This window comes from Gopherus flavomarginatus, chromosome 4, assembly GCF_025201925.1.
Source record: "Gopherus flavomarginatus isolate rGopFla2 chromosome 4, rGopFla2.mat.asm, whole genome shotgun sequence".
NCBI classification, from domain to species: domain Eukaryota; kingdom Metazoa; phylum Chordata; order Testudines; family Testudinidae; genus Gopherus; species Gopherus flavomarginatus.
This window is the reverse complement of record NC_066620.1, coordinates 159,535,344-159,558,698: the sequence shown is the minus strand read 5'-3', so window position 1 is coordinate 159,558,698 and position 23,355 is coordinate 159,535,344. Positions and strand designations below refer to the sequence as shown.

The following is a 23,355-nucleotide window of genomic DNA, read 5'->3' as shown; positions in this document are numbered from 1 at the left end:
AAAATTCTACTTGTGCTTAGCCTATGTATATGTATAAGACTTCCTGATCCTGTATTCCAAAGAAATGTAAAAGTTGTTCAAAGCTGACGAGACACTGGCAACTTTTTAAAGCCCAAATCTCACATACCCTATGTGAAATTTTCTGTGTGGGACTGAAGGTGAAGATTCCCCTGGTGTTCATTTGTAACCAGTTAGTGGGGAATAATATTATCTTGAAAATAATATAAAAGTCAAATTTTGACACCCTAATTCAGTTTTTACTTGATTCTGACTCAGGCAATATCTCGTATGAAGTCAGTGCGAGATTGCTTTAGCAAGGACTGAGGGAAAATTGAATGCCATCAGAAGTAGCCTATAGAAAGGCCAAGGATTGAATGAGCCTGGAGGAGGAATTAGCTTTTCACTCACTAGATGTGATATATCCATGAAAAGGTTGAAACACACAGGATTCCCAAACCCAAGTGTTCAAAAATCATAGGTCAGACCTGCAAAATGATGGGATTGTCTTAAAACCATTAGATTTAACAAATTAAAATTTGAGGTTCTTTTTATTTGCCTTTTGGTGTGTGAGTTTTTAGGACTCATAATATTAAGTTTTTCTTAGCAGCCAGAAAGGCTAGAAACTGACTTTCTTTTTTTAATGAAATCTGAGATTCTCACACGTCTCCAAGAGTTCCAGTTTTAACTGAAACTCCAAACATTGAAATACAATTGCAGAAGTTGGAAACAGTAAGGAGAAGCTTACACTGCTGCTGTCTTCACTTGATCTGACCTCGGGCTGTAAATCCATAACCTTTCACAAGCACCAGATTTGCTTCACAGAAAAAATAAATGTTAAGGGTGAAGTGCTGGTCCCATTGAAGTAAATGGCAAAACTTCCATTAACTTAAATGGGACACAGTTTCACCCTAAATATGTATAACCTTGCCTTTCTGTGCACCCTAACAAGCAGAGCACATAAGCAAACTTGTACACCCATGTTCTGTGTACCATAATACTTTGCTTACGTGCAGACCACAAAAGGTATTACTTTCCATGATACACCAGTAGGATTGAAAAGCAGATGAGCATTGGGAAATCCATGCTGTGACAGATCTGACCATCAGGCATCTGTTTGAGATTATTGGATCAACTTTATAAAGGTTATCTGTAACTTTTGTGAGTCAGGCTTTGGAAGCATGAAAACGTCAGTCTAGTACATTGAGATGTGCCAGATGCTGTGGCTCACTGGGTGGGTCACCTGTGACATGTGGGATGAGGGGATGACTAATGCTCAATCCCAATGCTCATTATGCAGATCCAGAGTCTTTGAAGCTTCACCTTGGGATAAAGGAGCATTGGCTGGTTTTACCTGTCTCAGGAGTCCTGAGAACCAGTGGCGCAAAAGTCTATATAAAGGGTCAGCCCAAATTCACCGAGAGGCTCTCGTTCTGTCCAGTCAACAGACGTGAACCTGTAACCAAGAGGACTACCTCTGCTGAAGTTTTCCTGTAACTCTTCTAGCATGAGTAAGTGGAAAGGGTATCTCTGGTTGATTAACTAATACATAATGCTTACAGTATCTTCGTAGGAAAATATTCAAGGACCTACTTTAGTATGGACCATGCTGTGTCAGTTTCTGGAAACATGGCTGTTGCTTCAGTCAAAAGTGAAATGCATCCAGCAGCTGATGAGTTACAAAACCCAAACTGATGGCTTGTTTATCCAGATGTTACAAAATCTCTGATTTTCAGTTTTCCTTTTGTGGTGATTATTGCCTCAGCTATGTAAGCGTGGCTTCCAAACTGCAGTAATTGCAAATGAGGGATAGAGCCTTTGGTGATACTAATGCAAAATATGCAAACAGCTTTGACTAAACATAGTTGAATTTAAGTGTTATGAAAACATCAGCTTTATCATTATACACTATAGTAGCTGCACAGTTACAGTTTTCTCAAGTACAATTTACATTTATGATATTGTTTAAATGTATTTCATCCACATTATGACCTACATGCATAAATGAATACTTTTTTTAAAGCAAGCTGTTTAAGGTATTTTGCACAAACTCAGAGTCACATACGCATGTTGAGTTCCTGTTGATGTCAGTGAGCTGGACATGTAGAAATTGGCACTAAAAACTTGATCTTTTATGAGGGAAATGTTCAGCAGGCTACAGAATTCAGCATGATGAAAGTTTCATTATTTTGTACATCATGACCCAATTTCATTGTACAATATCAGATTGGGTAGCTCAATTTCCATTAGATATTTTGCACTGCATGTAGCACTTATAGGAATTGGACATTTCCCCTCATTTTCTCTAAGCACCAGCAAAAAATGATCTTGGCTTCCTTTGATTGTGGCAAAGGACATAGTCTGGAACCTGTATACTTAGAAAGTATAATCCAAGGGTTTGTCATTTCCCTCTCTCCTTTAGTTGCCTATATTCTTTCAGATTGGGTTGAATTTTGATGTTTTTATTGCATTACACCCTGCAGCTATTTTGCTGTTACTTGACGACAACAGAATGTGCTTGCGTTTAACCTAAAGACACGTCAAGGCCATGAAGCCATAGCCACAAAACATTATGTGCTCCCATTATGCAGAGAGCATGGGGAATATATACTATATGGAGAATCATGATAATGACTTAATAATAATGGTGTTTTGCCTAATGTGGACTATGTGTGTGGAATTTGTATAGTTCTTTTGCCTGGGCTGCTTATAACATTGATATAATCTGCTTTCGTTAAGATACTTAGAAACCTTCAGGCACTTTTATTTATTTGTTTGTTTGTTTATGCATGTATTTATTTATTTATTATGTACATGACCCAATTTGATGGAGAGTGTGGCTCATTGCCTTGACATTACCAAGCATTGAAACTTTTTTCTTTGTGTTTTTTGTATAATCCAATGACTAAGAAAACATACAAAAAAGTTATTGACCGGTGCCCTACTTTGAGATGTTTATTTCCAAAACATAAGGAAAATTTTTCTCTTTGTTTGGAAGCATATTGTATCACCATATTTTTTAAATGATCATGCATTAGGGATGCACTTTGTGCTCTTAACCACATTTTATATTCACAATTTTTTTCCATTGGAGTAACAGAAGAATGAAGGTCCTCTGGTGCCCAAAATAATGTGCCAAATTTGTGTCTTTTATCATTCTAAACCCTTGGGGTAGACTAGAGTTCATTCTAGGTTTATTCTGCAAAAACCTGGTGGAGAGCCCTGGAAAGCTCACCAGGGGACCAGACTCTGTGGGACAAAGTGACCACTAGCTCCCTCATGCCCAGGTCAATGTAATGGTCAGCACACAAACGAGGCAGTTTTGAGTGGAAATGGACATAGCCGTTGTGGTTGGGTGAGTCAATGTTTTGAGGTTAAGGCACTGGACTAAAACTCAGGAGATCTTGGTGGAGATGACCACTGGACTCAGATTTCCTGTGACCTGGTGCTGAAACTTCTTGTGTTTGTTTTAGTTACATTATAAATGCTTTCACCATTTAATCAGTCGATTACAGATTTTGCTTTGGATCCTTTTACCAAAGCAAAAAAAGCTGGTGGATATTCCAATACATAGATTCACCAAGCCAGCATAAAGCAGCTTCGTTATTACCTTACTGGTTACTCAGAAGTCCGAACAACACAGTTCTCTTAAAGTGATCCAGCCTCAGGCCTCCATCCAGGGACCCATGTCAAATATGATGAAAATTTCTGAAAATCTTATTTCATAATGTAAAAGAAAAGGTTCTACCAATCCCAAAGGATCAGACACATTATCTCCCAGGTTAATGAATGTTTCAGGTCTTACCCAAATACACGCTACAGCCAGTTCTTATTAACTAAACTAAAATTTATTAAAAAAACAAAAGAGAGAGAGAGTATGGTTAAAAGATCAATATAATACAGATATGAGTTCAATCCATTGAGGTTCAGATTCATAGTAGAGAAGGTGAGCTTTGTAGTTGCAAAAAGTTCCTTTAGAATTCAGTTCATAGATTATAGTCCAATGTCCAAATATCATATTCAGGGCATACCAGCATAACTGGGATCTCAGTCTTGCGACTCAGACTTCCCCTGATGAAGCCAAAGCAGATCTGAGATGACAGAATCAGGACACAAGGATCTTTTATACAATTTCACATCCTCTTCGACAAGTTGGGAGTTCCTCGGGGAACAAAAGGCAATTAGGATGACTTTGAAGTCATCACCAGTAATTAGCTATACAAATTGGCATAAGGCCATTTGCTTGTTCCTCCACCATTCACAGATTATTTGCTATACATTTAAAAGAGAGATGAATACTGAGATATCCCATGTTTACAATTCATTTAAATACTAGGATCGTCTTTTAACCTCTGAATTATCAGAATACAGCATAGACAGGAACATTGTTGACCCTATTCATACATATGTAAATACACAAAGACACAAACATTATCGCCCCACATGTCTTCTCTGGGTTATTTATTTTTCAGGATGTTTAACCCTTTCTAACCATGCATCCCAAAAGCACAACATGTTTTGCATTTATTTTTATATATTTCCATCATATTTATTAAATAAAACTACCTTAAACAAAATTAAAATGCTGTTTTTGTGCATTTTAATTGAATTTGAACTTTCCTCCAAATACAGCTTGACATAAATCATAAGTAAAAAATTAGTCACCAAGTAAACAAGAAATGATTTAGCCACCATTTTCTAATATAATAAAAATGTAAAAATTAAAAATATAAATAAAACACAAAGTATATAATTGCTTAAATAAATTGTATAGATATAATGTACCCTCCTGATTAGGAAAAAGCAGCACCAAATTTAGTATAATAGCTATTTTTAGTTGCAAAACAGCATGTTTTAATGGTTACCAATGGGGAATCAACCTTTCTTTAGGAAAATAACTGAAGTATAAATGTGAAACAATTAAAATCAATTATTTAAATCAAGATTTCCTGCTTGCTAATTTTTAAATCATGATTAAAAGCATTGATTTTAATCAGTCCACTCTGTGGGTTAATAAATGCCTCGAAGCTAGATGCTACAAATCCCTTTGTAGATTTTTGGGCACTGTAATTGAAAAGAAATCTCTGATAAAATGCTAAAGTAAAAGGCACACAGAAATGGCATTGAGTCCAAAATATTTTTCAAAAAATGTGCATTTATTGTGAATCTTTCATATGCCATTCATTCTTAAGTACCAGTAGTCCTGGCAGGCAGTGCAAACAGCTATAAGGTGAAATATTAGAAAATCAAAGCATCTGCATAGAGTCCCAAAGGAGACAAATTGCATCTTGAAAGTGTTTAACAAGCTCAAGGAAAGGGCAGTCTCTCCTAATATCTAAAGTGACCACAGGGTCCAGAACCTGTTTGCTACTCTAATCAGCATTTAATAAAATAACCAAAACTGAAATATTATTGCTGCTAAAGGAATGTGCAAGTGTACCACTGGCACGAGGAAACCAGACATACTAGCAGGAGCTGACTTCCTCACAAACATTCCCTGACATGCAGTCCCTACTGGATAAAGAAAAGATGTTACAGTCCTACATTGCTACCTGCAATAAGTACACAGATATTTGAGGTTGTGCCTATTAATGTTTCACAGTTGCATGCTGGCAGGACTTTAGATTATATTGGCTAATATAGAAGAAAAGAAGGAAGAACATTAATGTATCACCCCCAACTTACCTAGATTTTAAAATGGAAGTCCCTGAAAAATTGAGCATTTCTGTAGGTGGGCTTTGTGAACATTGCTGGTTCTATAGGCTGCTTGAGAGCAGTTTTGAGTGTGTGGAAGGTGGGAGAGGGGACTCACTGTGGAAAATGAGTGCTATAAAATATCTAAGCCCCTTCATTTTCAGTTTATACCTGTTTTTACCAAAAAATTCCTGGGTTTTACAAAAAGTATTATTCATTTTTTTCTGATTTTCACCCACTTTTGCATCATTCAAGTATATATAAAAAACTTGTTTTATTAGGAAAACAAAATACATGGCATGATATATATGTATTATGATAATACATTAGTCTGTGTGTCTATGCAAAGCTGCCTGTTGAAGTAAGGCGATGTATAAATCTAGAAGATGCATACAATAAACAGGTTTCAGAGTGGTAGCTGTGTTAGTCTGTATCAGCAAAAACAATGAGGAGTCCTTGTGGCTCCTTAGAGGCTAACAAATTTATATGGGCACAAGCTTTCGTTAAGTGGGTTCTAGCCCACAAAAGCTTATGTCCAAATAAATTTGTTAGTCTCTAAGGTGCCACAACAGGAATTGGCAACCTTTGGCACGCAGCTTGCCAGAGTAAGCATGGTCCAGTTTGGCTTACCTGCCGCGTTCACAGGTTTGGCTGATCGCAGCTCCCACTGGCCGCAGTTCACTGTCCCAGGCCATTGAGGGCAGAAGAAAGTGGTACAGGCCAAGGGATGTGCTGGCCACCGCTTCCTGCCGCCTCCTTTGGCCTGGGATGGTGAACCACGGCCGAACCTGTGGACGCAACAGGTAAACAAACCGGCCTGGCCTGCCAGAGTGCTTACCTTGGCGAGCCGTGGGCCAAGTTGCCGATCCCTGTGCCACAAGGACTCCTCATTGTTTTTACACAATAAACAGGCAGGCACGCAGACAAACTCTGTAGTGTCTGTGCATCTGAATGTAATGATGAACCTAATGCCTACGAAACATATTTCAAGCTGTTAGCAGAAAACAGTTTAAAGATTTAACACACTAAAATGGGAAGAAAACAAAAATCTGTATCAGAATACATTTTAGAACAAAAGGAAGTAATTAAAAGTTTAAAAAAAAAACAGAAACAGGAGAAAAGGATGAAGTTGAGTGTATGTGCTGCAAATCATGTGGTCCAATTAGTAAATATTTATAGGCTAATAGCTCTAGAGTTACAACAGTAAACTGTTTATTCAAATGAAAAGTTTTATTTGGGAATTAGAGATATATTGTTTTCTTAAACTCAGTGGTGGCATTGTGGTTTGAATTCTGTTTTAGTTCTGCAGCAAACCATATTGATTAACAGAATTCAAAGCATTAATCTACTGAGTACTTCTCACCCCTGAGCCCCTATCTTTCCATCCACCAAAATAAGCCCAGATATTAGCTCAGAAAAATTATGAATAGTTTTTTCTACTGATTTTCATCTGGTTTTGTTTTTGTAATTATAAACACTGATAAATTCCCAGGAAAAATTAAATACAATAAAAACTGAAAACTAAAATATCTCAACATCGTGGGGGTTTTGTCAGACAAGTACAAAATCGTTAAAGATTGTATCCTTTGCCATAATCATTTTGAAGCTTGAGGACACTTCAATTGTTCTGTGTTTTGCTAACACATTCAGATGATGGAGGTGGTGGATACTTCTTTACAAAGTTGTTAAGCTCACCTGGATAGCTTTATATACTGGAAAAAGCTATATAACACCTATTCAGTAAAATAGTACCTTTTGTCTCACTTCTTAGCTATCTTCCTTCTATTCTGTTTTTACCATAAGTAATGTTAAATTGAAAGAAGAGAGGCTATAATACTGATTTGCTAGTCATGCACTGATTCTGTTTGGTATAATTAACTTTTATGCATTGACAAAAATGTTCAAAAAGGGGTAAAATCCTGCTCCTACTGAATGCTGAAAGTTCCCGTGAGTTTTGCAATAATAAATATCCAGTTCTTGTAACCCCTGTCATCACTCATTCTCCAAATGTTTTAGAATGGAGGTAAGTATCATTATTCCCTTTTTACAGATAGGGAAACTGAGGCACAGAGCGGAAAAGTGATTTGTCACTCACCAGGCCCCTGGTAGAGCAGGGACTGGAACCCAGACCTGTGCCTATCCACTAGGCTAGGATTTTACCAGAGATGCTACCTAACAGTTTAAGCACCATTGATGTGCATTAGGAAACACAGATCATCTGAAAATTGTAGCTAACACCAACAGCCTCCCCCTACAAAAAAACTTGACCTACAGCACAATTCCAACAAACATTAGCTCCCTTCCCAAGACCCTGGGAAATAGGAACACATTACAGTGTATTGAAATATAGAATAGTCTTTTTCTAACTCTCTGCTCTGGAGAATGAGGCTGAAGGTGAAGTTTGTTCCTGAATGAACAATGACAATTGGCTAATGAACATAAAGGGTAAAGAAAGTAATGTTTTCTGAAAAGCCCATACAGGTTACACTCTTGTGGCTGCTCCCTGGAGCAGTAACAAAATAGGAAGTGTCCTGCTACACTGGAAGAAAGACAGGGATGTGGTTTAAATTACACCATAACTTTATTCACTTAATATAGCTAGGATTGCCTATCGGTATCTTTTAGAGTGCAGTCATCATTTCTACCTAATACTCAACCTACCAAGCTGTTGCTGGGCACCCAACACCCTCTCCGAGTATGAGGGCTAAGAAGGCAATAAAAGGAAGGTGATCAGCTCCCCACTGTACCAGACATAGGAGCCCTGACACCCCCTTCTCAGCTTCTTTATGGAATACATTCCTTTAAATCCTTTTCCAATCCATTTATCTGATAACTGTATCCCTTCCAGACGAGTACCTGCTCTGGAAATCTGCCATGAGTTTTATATACTAAGTTATGAGGTAGAACCTAACCCCCTGCCATATTCCACTGGGTCTGAAACCCATCCGACCTCGAGCAATCAAACAGTGAGGGAAAAGTTCCTTCCCAGACCCCAAGGGGACAGAAGACAACTAGTATAATGCCCAAAGCAGGTCATAAGGCTATCCAATTCTTTTTCAGATTGGGTGGATGGGTGCTGCCAGCCCAATCCAGGTAAAAGAGGTCTTCTCTGGAGTTGCACCTGGTATGAATTCCCTCCAACTCTTCTGGTCAGCAGAATGGGCAGTGCCCTTCTCCTCTGACCTGTTCCAGCCGCTTGCTGCTCCTACCCACTCCATCCAGGTAAATTTTCCTCCTCTTTCCCCCTCTGCTACCAGTTGCACAGGGATCCCTTAAAGGGGCAACAATGCCTTTTCTGCCAGCCAGCCAGGCAAGGACCCACCATACTATGTGGTGAGCACATTTGCATTATCACTTAGTATGTTTACAAAAATAAAGATATCTTAATGACACTGTCAACAGAAAGGACATGACTGAGTATGTTGTAAAGCCCCCCATACAGCAGAGTACTTAAGCATGTACCTAACTTTAAGCCCATGCTTATGTGTTCTGCTGAATCAGGGCCTATATAGGTAGGGGCAAATCCTCAGCTGGTGTAAATTTTCCCCATAGATACACACCCATTCAGAGAACACAGTCTACTAATGCTATTGCATTTGATGCAGCTGTTTCCTTCTGCTGTCTGAAATGCTTCTGCCATAACAGCTTTTTCAGTGACTGCCACTGCATAACATCAGTAGATGGGTTACATGTTTCAATCAGCGGAAAATCAATTTAGATTCCTAAAAGACAAGACTACTGCTGTGGAATATAACCAAACACCTTGAGTGACTGTGTGACACTGGATTTTTAATACTAATAATTTAGTGTATTGGAAAATTATTCTATATTCCATTTATATCCATTTTTGTTATAAGAGAAGGAGTGGAGAACTCATGTAAATTAAGAACAAGAGTTTCCTTGCCCAGGCAACATTAATGGGCAAATTCAATATTCCCAACACAGGCCAAACTTCTTTTGTATTCAGTAGTAATTTTGCAGCAAGGATTGGAACGTGACTGTTTGTTAAAATATGAAAAACAAAGCTAGGAGAAAGAAGACAGGCATCCTGATACAATAGAGAAATTTTCAGTAACCATTTATCTTTCAATAAAGACTATGCCTTTATTCTGGCCAGTTTGAATCCTTGAATTTTGTGGCTACCTAGATTGCTGCTGCCGCCAAGAGGAATGGTGGGGCTCTAAAGTGTATTGGCCTTTTAAAAAACACTATTATCTTTACATTTTTAAAATAATTAATCAATGTACATTGTCTTCTTCCGGCCAAAATTTCAACTGTATCCTCATTCTCCAGAGCAGAGTGTTTTTAAAAAAAAAAGTATTCTGTATTTTAATATACTCCAAAAGACGATGGATTGTCCCCTTTCCTGGTAAAACTGCAGTGTAAAAGCAACAGATTAACTAGTGTTTGTTACTTTAAATGTGATCATTGTATCAGTTTTATACCACCACTGCTACAGCAATAATTTACCAGGATATAGCAAAGTGATGTACAATACACAATTTAAAACCAGTTACACTCTAGTTACAAGTCCTAAAATGTTTGGTTAAATTTGTTAGTCGGTATTCTGATATGTTACTGAAGTTACACTGTTCAGCTAAAACAAATGAAGTGGAATCCCTGTACTAGGCTGTATTTTCTACTGAATCTTTTGCTGTCTTAATTACTACTTGCACCCAACGAAGTGGATATTCACCCAAGAAAGCTTATGCTCCAATACATCTGTTAGTCTATAAGGTGCCACAGGACTCTTTGCTGCTTTTACAGATCCAGACTAGCACGGCTACCCCTCTGATACTTTATTATTATTAATTATTGTAACTCCTAGAAGCCCTAGCAATGGACCAGGACCCAGTTCTGCTAGGCAAATGCAGAACAACGGAACAAAAAGTGGTCCCTACCCTACAGAGCTTACAATCTAAGTATAAGACAAGAGATGACAGGGAGATATAGGTGAGGGAGTACAAGGAAACAATGAGACAGTATTGGTCAATACTGAGAGGCTGTTGTCAATTTTTTTGTAGGCATCATGGCAGAAGAGAGATTTATGGAGGGATTTGAAGGAGGATGATGAGGTAGCTTTTCTCCCAAGTATGTGGAGCAGTATGGGAGAAAGCACAAGAGTAGTTGTGTTTTGCCCCAAGCAGAAACTCAGCATATGAGGTTTTCTCTAGGAACCAGGTTTTTAAAATCAGTTTTCAGTACGATTGGCTTCCTTGTCTTAAGTTAAATTAAGTTAAAAACAAAATTGAAATGTACTAGTTTTGACAGGGTTTTGTTGCACCATTTCAGCTTAGGCTTGAAATATCCTAGCTTGGTAGTGCTTCAAACCTGGGTTTGTGTGTGATAAAGAACTCTGACCCCTCCTTAACTGATACAGAGAATCTGCTGCATCCCTATAGACAGTGGAGGAAAAAGGGATCCTCAATCCTAGGGCTAGTAGTACGTCTATAGGAGAAGCCAAATACTGGCAGTATAGCAATAGAGGTGTCTGCTTTGACTCCATCTACAGCCATGAGCATTCTGGCCACCTGAATCACCAACTCAGGGCATCAAACATCTCACACACCAGGAACAGATGTATCTGTGTCTCCTACTGAGTAGCCACATGTCACAGTCCTCCACGGCCTACCCAGGGTCCTCCAGGGTCCATTCATGCTGAGTGGGAGTCACTCCAAAAGTCTTATCTAGGTCAACATCTTTTCTGATTCAGCACAGCTACCACTGTCTCAGTACCTCAGCTTGGCAGATCATGGGATGCAGGTAATGGAGACAGAGGGTGAAATCCTGGCCCCATGAAGTCAGTGGCAAAACTCCCAATAACTTCGCTGGAGTCAGGATTTGAGCTATAATTACCGAGAAGAGAATCCTGTGTCACTTCTGATGAATATAATGTATTATCAATGTGAGTGTGATTGTTCCTCGGTCCCTTCTTGTTTCTTCTCCTTAAGCTTACAATTGTCAATGATAGTTACTGTGACACTATGCACCCTAGTATATGCACCCTACACACTACTGTAATAATCTTTGTACAAAATACACCTTTGAAAAATGACACCACACTGGTCATTAATATTCTTGCATGATTTAGGTATGTGAAAGGTATTTAGTTATAATTCCAACATGTATTCCTAGCTCTTAAGTGTGTGTGAACCAGGGCGGGAGCTGCAACAGCAAAGCATTGTGAGGCTCCCAAAGTTAGAGGGCAAGTACAGCCCCTCGCAGGGCTGGATTGCACCCCGAACTGACCAGAACATGACTGTGGTGTAGTTATGCAGGATTTACACACAGTTTGCTATTTTAATAGATGTTTACCCTTTAAGCACTGATGAAATAGTTTTAAGTGATTCCCAGGTACAAAGGCTGAGAACCATCAAAGAAAGGTCACAGTTTGATGATTTTCTGTTTGTTTATTTTGGGCAAGGGAAATGGAAGGAAAGAAAGTGTACAAATGAGTAAGAAGCAGAAAAGGCAGGAGGAACAAAGAAGCAGATTCTGAGCTCATGAAGCAGCATTTAAAAGAGCTGGGAGCACAGTATAGTCTGTCAGCAGCTGATCATAAGCAATTCGAGCTAGTGGCCATGTTGTCCACATATGCCATGAGGCACCTACTCCAAACCTAGGGGCTAGAAGGGGTCCCTCTTTCTCCTACGGGGCTCATACAGGAGACCAAGCAGATGGTTCCTCAGACGATCCAGCAGAGACAGTGGCAATGGTGAGAGATCCAGAGCTGTGGAGGCTGGAGTGGAAACAGCTCCTGGTGGAGGGAAGCCAGAGCTGGAAGCCAGAGTGGGGCTGTAGAGTGGCTGCGGGGTTCAGAGCTGCTTAACCAGGGCTGTCTAGCACACAGACATTCAAAGTCTGCATTCTGCATGCTGGAAGGCTGGTTGGGAGCCGCCCAGGTTGGGATCTACAACAGCAAAGCATTGTGAGACACCCAGGGTTACAGTGCAGGCGGTGACGCAACCCCTCACTAGTCTGAATTGCACCCCAGAATGTCAGTGACCATGGTCACACTTCCATATTACATTGTAAAGTGTGACATTGTGAGCTAGAAGTGAATTTAGCTGACCATCTACTTCTTATGTATTCATGAAATTTGCAGTATACAAAAACAAGTGGAATGAACTAGTAAAAAATGTACACATTTTTAATCTGTTTCTCCTTGCACTAGGCTGAGGGACAACATTAGTAGAGTTAGCTGAAAACGGAAAAATCATTCTACAAAACATGTCTCAATGAGGGCTATTAAAATTACTCACTGAGAGGCTGGGGTAAAAGGTACAGTGGTGCAGCACCAGACAAGAAAAAATCCCTGTGGACTTTAAAAGTGAGCTAGCTGTCTAGGCAGAGAAGTGGTTCAGCCATACCCAAAGGCTTCTAATCATTTTAGTAAATGAACTGAGGCCAACATTTCCAAAGATGGATAGCTAAAATTAGGCACCTAAATCCATATTTTGTCACTTACGTGGCCTTAAAGATAGAATAGAGGTTTCCTTTTGAACTGAGCTCCCACTGGTCACCTTGAAGGCCAACACCAAATATAGATTTTGGTACCTAACTTTAGGAACTCCCATTTGAAAATGTTGGCCTGCATATTCACCTCTCTTTGGGTCTGGTAAAATAAAACATCTGGCAGTTTCCATAGATTTTAGGAGGCAGTGGGTGCAAAGTTACATGGAGTTCTATCAAACCTGGCTCTCAATGAAAATGGACATTGATTCTAGTATGTAAAAATTATAACATTCCTATTCTTACTAGGCTTTTTGAAAGCACCTACAGTCTGGAGGAAAAACACACGCTTCCAAACAAGTGCATCCTAATGATTGTAAACAACAGTTTCAAATGAAATCATTTTACTCAATCCAAAGATATCTTTAAATGCTCTCTCATTGTTTTGTTAACACTTGGACATGTGCAACAGATGCCATTAAAGGCTAATTCCAAAGGGATTTCTGTTAGCTATTGTACATGTTTGACAGAAAATAGTGTTTGTGCTTACTGTTCCCTGGAGAAATTTATCTTGGTGCTTTATTTTCTCTCTGTGGTGAACCAGATCATGAAATCTGCTGCCAATAACACAAACACTTTACTTGGTGTCTCAAGGGCTCTGCTGCTTTAGCCACTTGGCTGCTTTACCTCTGCAGGCCAAATACAATAAGCTAATCCTGGAACACAGTCAGTTGGCAGACACTGACTGTTCATTTTCTCACTAAAAATATTATGAAGAAGATTGATTTAGGTCTACAAACATTTGTGTCACTGCTAATTTAAACCCTTTCATATCATGTGAATTGTTGTTCTGTTCTGTTCTATGTTTACAGCAGTGAATGCACAATATATAAATTAACAAGGAAATATTATCTGAATTAAACTGTATGTCAGAGCCTAACAAAAACAAAAACAACTTTTCAAATCAGTTTATGTTGATGAGTTCAATCAGCAGCAAAACCTTGTTTTTTGTCATAAGTTTAATATTCTCAAAAGTTGTGTGTTTCTACAAAAGTTAACAATTAATCAACCAGAAAACCAAGCTTCTAAAATAGGATTTTGTCACAATTTTATTTTTTTCATCACACACAAAAACCATTCAAAGTGCCCTAGTATATGTATTTTCACATTTTAAGAGTTAAGAGCCCCATTCTATAGACCTTCCATGCACACGCTCATACAGAGAGGGTATGCAGAATCAGGTCCTTATAGTCATAGCAAAGGTTAAAGAGCAAGTCATTTTAAATGAAAGTTTACAGGATGAATTTATGAGCCTTTTTCTATGGGAGAGCGCTTATGCTCTACACAACTCTAGTCAAACAACTTTAACAAATTGTCATAACCTTTGTCATATCTCATTTTCTTGCATAAACAAGTCACATTGAAACTATAAATGATGGAAAATTTAATCCACATGGCTTGCATTATCAAAACTGTTAAACTGTAGTATTTTCCACCATGTCAGCAATTGCATTATCTGTTTTAAAGAAACATTGAAAAGATTACTTTTTAAGGGAGATACCGTAGGACCTGAGTAAATATCTCCCCCTTCCCAGGTCTGTACTAGTTGATATTTTCACTTTCAATTTTTTCTGAATACCCTGGAGTTTGTTATTCCATATCATTATTACTGGAGACATTCTTTCAACTGACCTCAGAGAATTTACTAGTCAGTGATATTAGAAAGTGCAGTGGGACTCACTGGTACTGTTAAGATTCTCCCGTCATCCCTACGTTGACTGTGTACATTTGCACCAGGATCTAATTTGGCTTCCAGCCTGAGAGCATTTTTTTTCCTATACACAACCCAGTTGGGGAGTGTAATGATGTGTGTGTGAGGGGGTGAATGCTTGCATCTGTGTTTGCATGCACTCTTCTGTGACTATATAAAATGAGAAATTTCAGGCCAGAAATGAAATGGAATTCCTTATGAAAAATAACTTCTTTAAATCATATAAAAGTTAAAGCTGTTGAACTTTCTGCTGATACTGGCTAGTATTGCTTATCAAACTAGGGGTCAACTATTTGTATTTTAGCCATGTCTTCCGCACTGTTCTGTTTGCATGTCTGTCCATCTCTTACTCTTCACCTGGCATTTCTCTGGGATATTTGTTCTGACAAATGATCTGCTGCTCTAGCCCTGAAAATGTTCTTCTGTCTTATTCTCAGCTTCACAGTATACTAAAGCCATAAACTAAAATTGCCCTCCCCCTTTCCTGTGGGCATCAGTCCCAAACCCATGGTCAAAGGAAAAAAACAAAAAAAATGTATTAATAACTTCCTTCCTTCCAGTGTTTTTATTAGCTGTGTGAAAGGGATCCTGATATGCTCATTCAGTGTAGAGGGAAATCATCCTATATGTTTAGTATGATATAAATCTGATTTTCTTTCATCTGCTGGTTTCCAAGATCCTCACTTTTTTCAAGCTATTGATACAGTGATCACTTATTAAGCTTCTTTTCATGAGTTTTTTAGAAAGAGTATATTGTTCTAGTCCATGACATGTCAGAGTCTGCAAATTAGTTTGTTTTCTCTGCTTATTTCTTTTTCATCTAGTCCACATGGATCTTTAATAAATTAACTTTCAAGGATATTCTTTTCATTGTAGTGTGCAGCGAGGACATGGTGCTTTGTATGTGGTTATTTGCTCAACGATTGCCTATGGAGAATGAATGGCTGGTTGTGTACAACAGGAGAGAGAGATTTAGGCTTCATGAATTCCATTGTGATTGATTGTATCACCTTTGCTTTAAGAATGAGGAGTACACACTCTTGAGTACATCATTCAGCAGACCCCTCGCTAAGTAACTGTGCAACCTTTATCTTCCCTTACTGTTGTCTTGCTTATGCCTCTGTACATCACGTTACCTCTGTGTAGGAGGTGATAATTGGAGCTGGGTTGGATGTGGCAAACTTGTAGGGCCATATAGTCAAACATTGTTGTCTGATCTGCTATTATACCATTTGCATGTGTAACAAACATGTGTAACTAATTTGTGTGCATTAAATTAGTTATTGTGTAACTAAGGAGGTACAGATATGTGCAGTTATTCATCAGATGCCAGAAAGTGTGGGTTTTGTGCATCCAGCAAATACCAAACCATATTCTAAAAGTGCCATTTGGCAGTCAAATCTTGGAAGATACTGAGCCCCTCCTTAGAAGCACTCAGCACCCTTTGTTGACTTTTGTAGAAGCAGATATTGGAGGCCCTCAACTCAGCACTTTGCAGGATCAGGTCCTAGGGAATCCACATTTAAAAATCTGGATCATATACAGAATTGATCTAATAATTAATAAATTCCTGGCTTGTTGGGTACTGAATACATATTACAAGGATAGAGGGAATCTATAGATATATATATATATAGAGAGAGAGAGAGAGAGATATTTACAGATGATAATTTAAGGTCTCATTTAAACCCTCAAAGAAAGGACATTCAGAGTTAGGGCCAGAACTCCATTCTTCAATCCACTGGTTCAAACTCTGCTCGAAGTTACTTTTGTGCATTCTCTGAACAGTGGAATTAGCTCTGAATTTATACCAGTGTAACTGAGACCAGAATTTAACCCTTTGTTATAGCTAAGAATTGCTGGAGTTTTCAAACTTTTGTTCATCTTGAATACCGCATGCAATATGTGGCACCACCTAGGAAAATAGAGTGATTTAAAGATAGTTACAACCATAATTCTGAGTATCCTCACTTTTATAGGTTTATATTAAACCCTGAATAATAATTGAACATAACTTTGGTGATCTGATTATGTCTTTTTAACAGATATATTTTTATTATTCCAAAAAAGAGGTAATAAAGCTGTTTACAGATGTTTTATTTTCTGATTATTTTAATGTTTGTACTAAATTATGTAGCAAATTAGCTTTTAAGTGTCTACACTGAGTACCTATTTCATTGATATGGTGATGTTACCTGGCTAATGTTTAAGCATATTTTTAAGTTGAGCATGGTTAGATTTACAAACCACTAATAAAATGTCAGGATAAAGTAGAAAGCTCTATTGAAAATTACATAAATGCAGAATTACTGGTTCCTAATTAGCCAACACAAAAATTTGAGAGGTCGCTTGAACAAATATGAACATGTTTGAGATTCTTTGATGTTTCATAAGTTGCCCCTTTTTCCATTTAGTATGTACTTTCAGAAGAAAGGAAATAAAATGAAAGGGTCTACATCAAAACTTATTCTGCTGAAACAAAATGGAAGTTGCTGCTTTTGATAAAATACAACACTATAGCTGTGGCTGAATAATTTTACGGTAACTTGCTGCCTAAGGCATTTGTTTTACTATCTTAAAGTAAATGCATGAGAGATTAGACCATCTGTTTCTTCAGCTTGAATCAATATGTGGTCCAGATTGAACTACTAGAGGCTTAATATAATTATCATGCATTTTGGTCTGTCTGTCCTGTACCTGCAATAGCATTCTCTAGCATAACCTCACTATTCTAGCTCCATGTATTACAGAACACAATTCAAATACTGGCATTTGAAAGTTCCTTTTTTATCATATAAGGTGTACAAGATGATTGTGCAAGTCCTCATGCAGATCCATTATTTTGTACTTCATCCATCAATGTAAAAATGGGATATGTCAATGCACAGTAAATGAAAACAAGTTCTTATAGATTCTGATTATTGCAGTGTTCTGAATACTTCTATCTTACCTGGCTTTAAAGTGACTCTTTTGGCATTTCCTGTTGTTGGGAACACTGCAAAGACTTCATCAGACATTCTCTCTAAGTTTCACCTAGGTAATATATGATGGTCAGTGGAACTGGAGTCAGAGGACCCAGGTTCCCTGGAGGGACTGTTTATTGAGGGGGCACCAGTGGCACAGAGAATGTAGGGACATCAGCCTGGTAGCAAGTCAGCCACATAGATAGAGCAGTGCACAGATCAGTCAGTAGTAAAGATTGGGTTGCCAGGTGTCCAGTTTTTGACTGGATCACCTGGTCAAAAAGGGAACCAGTCAGCGCTGCTGTGCAGGCCATTAAAAGTCCAGTCTGTGGCGCAGTGGGGCTAAGACAGGCTCCCTGCCTGCCCTGGCTCCACACAGCTCCCGGAAACAGCCAGCATGTCTGGTTCCTAGGCGCAGGGGCTACTGGGGCTCCATGTGCTGCCCCCGCCCTGAGTGCTGGCTCCGCAGCTCCCATTGGCCAGGAACTACATCCAATGGGAGCTGCGGGGGCAGTGCCTGTGGACGCAGGCAGCGCACAGAGCCACCTGGCCACGCCTCCGCTTAGGAGCCGGACATGCTGGCCGCTTCTGGGAGCAGCCTGAAATAAGCGTCCACCTTGAGCCCTCTCCTGCACCTCAAGCCCCTGCCCAAGCCTTGAGCCCCCTCCCACACCCAAACTCCCTCTCGGAGCCCGCAGATGGAGATCACATCCTGTTACCATAAGTCCTCAGTCCATTTTATTTTGCCTTCCCTGACATGTCTTAGCCATGTCTAAGCAACTTATATTACTACATCTCTCAGGGTTGTAAGAAATCCATTCTCCTGAGCTGACACAGTTGTACTGACCTAACTAACTCCTAGTGTAGATCACGCTCTGTCGATGGGACGACTTCTCTTGTCACCATAGCTACTGCCTCTTGGGGAGGTACCTATGACAGGAGAAGCTGCTACAGCTCTTAAGTGTAGACATTAACAAAGAGAGCTATTAGCAAAGAGAGTCAATGCTTCTGCAGCTTGGAGAATAGTCTTGTCAGCTGTGAGATGTATTTACAGTGGGTTCACATTTGAAGTCCTTACTCAGGCAAAACTTCCATTGATATTAGTGGGAGATTTACCTAAATAAAGACAGCAAGAAGGGCAAGTGCTGGATTTTTGCCTCTTGAATGTCACTCTCTGTAGTTTGAAATATATATCTGTTATTGGTTTGGAGAGGTTGTGTGGTTGCTGGAAAACTGCCTGCTGGCTGTGTGTGTGAAATGGGCTATTTTGCCTTTCTGCATGTCTAATAAAATTCTATTGCGTCTCAAATATTTGCTTTTTGTATACTTCGGAAAACAGTTTATGTGCAGATTCCTCTTGGAATTGATCTTCAGAGTGAAATTTGTTTTTAGTGAGTGTATTAAATGCTATAAAAAGGTGTTTCAATGAACAAATATGAAAAAAAATTCTAGCGTGCATCATGCTTGCACACCAGGTTTTCTTAATATCAGTAAACACAGGACACAATGTAACAGAAGAACAGTGAAGTGGTTAATGATCATTACATCTTTCTTGCATCTTGAGTAATTGATTTGTCCGTGCCTTGCACCCTCCATGCACCTTCATGGGTATAACAAAACACGTAAGTTGGGTGTCACAGGGTGGACTGGGCCCTTTAAGAGGGAACTGGTCCAGACCACCTGTGCCTCACTAACAGCCTCTCCAGGGGGCCTGATAGAGAGCTACTGATCTCTATAAAGAGCCAGAAGGAGCTGGAGATATAGAGAGGAAGCTGTGGCAGAGGCTGAGAGAGTTGCAATGAGCAGAAGGTTCCTTCAGGAGACCCTTGATCAGGGGGAAAACTTTGGGCCTGGAAGCTAGAGAAAGCTATAGGTAGAAAACACATAGTAAGAAGCCCACAAGGAGAGGGACAGGGCTCTTTATGGGACCCTGAATCAACAGGGGAGCAGTAGAGGGGAGGTTTTGTCTGCCGATGTCTCGGAGAGTAGGAGAGGCCTAGGAGTGACAGCTTGAATTATATGGGACTTTCAGGACAGTGTGAATGATTTTGAACTTTATTTTAATAAACCAAACCCCAAGAAGGGCTGTTTTTGTTGGACCTGTGAAAGCTTTCTGTGAATTATTGAAGAGACTGAGGGGAAACTGAGGCAGAGTGCAGTGATCATGAAAGGGTGCTTGGAAGGCAGCTGGCCCTGGTGCACTGGTCAATCTGATGGTTTTACCAGTGCTGAATTAGTTCTGGGTATAAATAGACAGCTTGTCTTTCTAGTCCTGTCAGTCTGGTAACTCATCCCTTATTTGTTTTAAAGGATAGGCTTAAAATCATACACTACCCAAAATGGAAACTGATCATTTAGGAAAGTAATGCCCTAAAGGTCTTTACAGTATTGCATTTGGACTATGTTCTAGAATTGCATCTGTACTTGAGGTTTGTTTCCTTTAAAGAAGAAGATTTAATACAACCAAAGGTCACAATCATTAATTTGCAATCAAAGATCAGAAAATGATATGTTCAGTATAGGTGAATATAGACTAACATGGGGACTACAGTGCCAAGTGTAGCAGAAAAATACTCCTAATTCACAGCTACAGTTTAGCCTGTTGCTTGCCAAATATCTAGTGTCATAAACAGATAGCTAAGGGTTGATGTCTCTTACACCTGGAAAAAAGTACCTGAAACACCTGACCAGAGGACCAATCAGGAAACCAGATTTTTTCAGATTTGGGTGGAGGGAAGTTTGTGTGTGAGTCCTTTGTTCTGGTCTTCTGTCTTGAATCTATCTCTCTCGGCTATGAGAAGGATTTCTGTTTCCTGCTTTCTAATCTTCTGTTTCTAACTTGTAAGTACAGAGATCATAAAAACAATAGGGGTTATTGTTTTTTTTCTTTTGTATTTACATGGTATAGTTGCTGGAGTGCTTTGGATTGTATTCTTTTTGAATAAGGCTGTTTATTCAATATTCTTTTAAGCAATTGACCCTGTATTTGTCACCTTAATACAGAGAGACCATTTTTATGTATTTTTTTTCTTTTTATATAAAGCTTTCTTTTAAGACCTGTTGGAGTTTTTCTTTAGTGGGGAACTCCAGGGAATTGAGTCTGCAGCTCACCAGGGAATTGGTGGGAGGAAGAAGTCAGGGGGAAATCTATGTGTGTTAGATTTACTAGCCTGACTTTGCATTCCCTCTGGGTGAAGAGGGAAGTGCTTGTGTTTCCAGGACTGGAAATAGAGAGGGTGGACTCCCTCTGTTTAGATTCACGGAGTTTGCTTCTGTGTCTCTCTCCAGGAACACCTGGAGGGGGGAAGGGAAAAGGTTTATTTCCCTTTGTTGTGAGACTCAAGGGATTTGGATCTTGGGGTCCCCAGGGAAGGTTTTTGGGGGGACCAGAGTGCCCCCAAACACTCTAATTTTTTGGGTGGTGGCAGCTTTACCAGGTCCAAGCTGGTAACTAAGGTTTTCATGCTAACCCCCATATTTTGGACGCTAAGGTCCAAATCTGGGACTAGGTTTATGATATCTAGTAACTGCCGTCAGAGTAAAAGGGGAAAGTTGCTCCAGCAGCAGCTGTGTCAGTAGCAAAGGCCAGGCCCCTAGAGAAGGAGAAGTACATAGAAATGGAGAGGTAGACCACAAGAGGAAAATGAAGGTGGAAAATTGACAACAGGATGGTGGGGCTGAGGGCAGCAGTAACAGATAAAGTGAAGGAGAAGTGCATTTCCAACAAGGGTAAGGGAAGTAAAACCAATACAGGAATGTAGAAAGAAATAGCCAGGGTGTATTCATAGATATTCAGTTAGGCAAGGAGACTTGATTCTCCACTCACTCACATTAGGTTTATGCAGTGAGTGTAATTCAACTGATGAGCAGACATTAGAGATGATAGCCAATGTCATATAAACATCTATACAGACAGCTGTCTGGTAGATTTCAATGATGGTAAATATATGGAGATATACCTATCTCCTGGAGCTGGAAGGGACCCTGAAAGGTCATCGAGTCCAGCCCCCTGCCTTCACTAGCAGGACCAGCTACTGATTTTGCCCCAGATTCTGAAGTGGCTCCCTCAAGGATTGAGCTCACAACCCTGGGTTTACTAGACTAATGCTCAAACAGTGAGCTATCCTCCCCTTGGTGTAATTATTCCTAATTACACTGCTTGGAGAGAGAATCTGACCCTATAAATTCTACTGTGGGGCTACGCAAACTACTTAAACGTTATTCTTCTGGTTTATTACGTCCCCAGAACATCCAGTACAACTCCATCTGTCATATGCAATGTCGTTGTAACTGTATGTGTCCCAGGATATTAGAGAGATAAGGTGAGTAAGGTAATATCTTGTATTGGACCAACTTCTGTTGGTGAGAGAGACAGAAAGCTTGTCTCTCTCACTCAGAGACATTGGTCCAATGAAAGATATTACCTCACCCACCTTGTCTCTCCGTGAATCATAGTTTGTTATTTATTCTGCTTCTACAGAGCCAAATCCTGAAGTTCTTAGTCTGTTAATAGTCAGACTGTATTCAGGCAAAATTCCATGGGAATTCTTCTGGAATAGGGTCTGAGTATTAACATAGTAAGGACTTCAGAATTTGACTCTTATTCAATATCTACTTAAAATTCAATACAACATTTCATTGTAGAAATACTAATACAGCATTTTGCTTAAAAATACCAATTGCAAAGAAAAATGTAGCAAATTATTTTTGTGAATCAACTAGTTTATAAAAAAGTCATCTTATTGTTATACTTTGCATACATTTTATAGAGAGTTTTCTGTATCATTAAGATCATACTGGCTCAGACATACTATATCATTAGCTTCTTATACATTAATTTGATATGACATATAACTCAACTAAACATATACTCTAAATTTTTCCTGTATAATCTGCAATAAAAAAACCCTCAGAATATACTGCTTTTCAAAATCTCATTAATGTGCAGTAAGCAGGGCCTGCCTGATTTGTCCTCTAGAAATCCATGTCTTGGAAATGGCAATCTAAATTTCCCCTGCAATTTTGCCATCATTTTGTTACACTATTAAACGTAATAGTTTTCTTCTTTGAATCTTGGTCTGTGAATACTCAGCTCTGACTTGACTAGTCAGCTTGTGGCCAAGATAGATCTTTCCTTTCTTTGAGTGGAAAAATACTTAGTGAGGATTTTGCATCAGGTTTTATTTTCTCTTTTCAAAATGTGATAATTTTCAGAAGTACACCTTACAGTCATACCATCGGGGATGTGCCCAGTTGCCATCCATGGCAGTGAGACACAGAGTCTGTGACTTTGCTCTCTTTGACATACCTTGGTGGCAATGGAGAAGTCTTGTGGCAAACATTAAGGGATCTTTCAGATTATGGAAAAGCGTAATTGATGGTTGTTCTTCGAAACCCCTAAGACTAGTAGAGCTGTGTGAATAAATGATTTTTTTTGTTTGTTTTAGTACAATGGCTGAACTAGAAAAAATGTTTGGG

The 23,355-nt window shown here is 39.2% G+C and overlaps 1 protein-coding gene across 1 annotated transcript in view; it reads left to right on the top strand.

The window, feature by feature from the left end:
* The window catches only part of KCNQ5 (potassium voltage-gated channel subfamily Q member 5), a 508,649-nt gene that overhangs the window by 335,479 nt on the left and 149,815 nt on the right, over positions 1-23,355 (top strand). The window lies entirely within an intron of this gene.